This window comes from Panicum virgatum, chromosome 9N, assembly GCF_016808335.1.
Source record: "Panicum virgatum strain AP13 chromosome 9N, P.virgatum_v5, whole genome shotgun sequence".
Classification (NCBI taxonomy): Eukaryota; Viridiplantae; Streptophyta; class Magnoliopsida; order Poales; family Poaceae; genus Panicum; species Panicum virgatum.
In genome coordinates this window covers 49,589,425-49,591,775 of record NC_053153.1, presented here as the reverse complement: position 1 = coordinate 49,591,775, position 2,351 = coordinate 49,589,425, and the positions used below count along the sequence as shown (strand labels likewise).

Here is a 2,351-nt window from a genome sequence, read left to right as displayed (position 1 = left end):
TGGGCTGCATTCCATCTCCTGTGAGGCTATTTAGTGGGCCATTTGATCCTTGTATGTAGTTGCGCATTTGGCCTTGAACTGTGGAGTGTGTTTCCCTACTCATGAAGTGTGTTTTCACCCTTTTTTCACCTGCATATAAATATTACCAACACTCGTGGAAATGGTCAGTAATAAACCCCTACCACTATGTTGATGTTTACATTTTATGTATTTATGCAGGAGTTGATGGCCTAAATTTGGTACTTAAGAGCCGTCAACAGGTACCTGCATAGTGTCATGAAGCGGTATATTCACATATAGCTTCTTTATTACCTCGACGAACTTACCGAATTGTTCGTCGGCCACTGGCTTCCTTATCCGCTCCGAAAACGGTAAGACAGTTGTGTCATGATAGTCCCGTGAAGTTCTCGGGGGTTCCACGGGGTCTTCCTGGGTAGCAGAAGTGTTGGATTCGACAGCCTCCTCCTGCGCTTCTTCATCAACTTCGGTATGGCTAGCGGTTACGGTCTTCCGCTGCTTCCCTGCATCCTGTGGAAAAGGTGGCTCTTGTGTGGTCTTACCACCACGCGTGGTCACCGCACTAACATTTTCCTTTGGGGGTACTTCCGGTTGCCCGGGTAGTTTCCCCACATTAACGTTAGGACATGAGGATGCAAGCTAAGCTACTTGAGTTTCTATCATCTTATTAAAGCTCAGTTGGTTCTTAATAACAGAATTGAATCCCTCTAGTTGTGCAGCCATGGATTCCAGGATCTTGTCATTAGCAAGAAATTTCTTACTAATATTGTCATTGATTTGCTTTTGGCTGTACACTAGGTCTTTTATTGTGGGCTGCAAACTGTTATTAAAGTTCATACCTTGTTGTTGACTGAAGGGGAGGTTGGTCTTGGAGTTCCAACCCTGCTGAGGACGAAATCCTAAGTTGGGATTATTGTTGCTCCCAATGAAATTCGCGTCCTCTAGAGTTAATGGGCACGAAGTGCCCGAGTGCCCAGTCTCGCCACATGTTTCACATGTCATACGAGACTTTGAAACTTGATTAACCTCCTGGTGCGGAGATTCCAGCTTCTTCATCAGAAGTTCCAATTTTACAGCTAACATGTCGACTGTGTCGATCTGATGCATGCCCCTGGGACGGGCTGGCTACCTTTCTCCTTTCCAACTTTGGTTGGAAGCTATCTTGTCAATCAGCGCCTTTGCTACCGCAACATCGAGAGAAAGGAAGGAACCACCCGCTGTTGTGTCAACGTGGTCCTGGGCTTGCTTATTCAGGCCGTGGAAGAAGTTCTGAATGATCAGCCACTCTTCTATGCCGTGGTGTTGGCATGCTTGAATGTACTCCTGGAGACGTTCCCAGACTTCCGGGATGCTCTCATCCGGTAATTGCTGAATTCCGGTAATCCTGTTCCGGAGGGTGTTGGTCTTGCCCACTGGAAAGTTCTTGGCTAGGAATGCATTCGAACAATCTTCTCATGTCGTGAAAGCTTCCTTGTTGGAATAAAACCACGTCTTGGCTTTCCCGAGCAATGAGAATGGGACAGACGAAGACAGACGTCATCCAGTGTAGTTCCTCTGGGGTTGATGGTGTTACTCACCTACAGGAAGTTCTGGAGATGGGCATTGGCATCCTCGGATGCCTTTCCGCAGAACGGACTTGCTTGGACCATGTTCACGAGTCCAGTCTTCAGCTCAAAGCCGTCATTGCCGGCTTGGTTGACATTCAATCCAGTAGGAATGTGGCTACTGGACGAGGCAAAAACTGACGGAGAGTCTTCTGAGCCATGGATGAAGATGCTGAAGTGGAGGGTGAGCTGACAGGCCAAGTGAGTTTCTTCTGAGGTGGGACGACGCGGCGTCTCACGATTCTCCCAATTCTTTTTGGATTTGGGTGGAAATTACTTGGTAGGTCGAAATCGGTCATGCATTGCTCTGCATCGATCAAAAGATAGAAAGAGCAATGGTAAGCCCGCTAGGGTTAGCGGCGACAAACTAGTAGAGTTTATCAAACTATCTACAATATCTTTAGCTAATTGCTTCCCCGGCAACGGCACCAGAAATGCTTGTTGGCGTTTCTTATGCCCGATAGAATAGATATTCTGCAAGCGCACAGAATCACCACTGTAGCACTTCATCTTGGAGTATTCCAGGGTATCGTATTTTTCCTCAGGGAAGCACTATGGTAAAGAGTGTCGTAAATTGAATGATAACCGTTTTTAGCTTGATCGACCGACTGACTAGACGGGGGTAAGCCAGATAGGTAAGTGAGATAAATGGCCAGGTAATGACCGAGTGACACACGAAGGTTCAACTACTTAGAGAGGTAGCAGCTGGGAGGACAACGAGCAAGATAA

At 47.0% G+C, this 2,351-nt stretch overlaps 1 non-coding gene across 1 annotated transcript; it reads left to right on the top strand.

Moving 5' to 3' along the window:
- Window positions 1-1,309: 1,309 nt before the first annotated feature.
- LOC120693626 lies at window positions 1,310-1,416 on the top strand. Its single transcript, XR_005683084.1, has one exon. It is a non-coding gene; the product is annotated as a small nucleolar RNA R71 (small nucleolar RNA).
- Window positions 1,417-2,351: the final 935 nt, after the last annotated feature.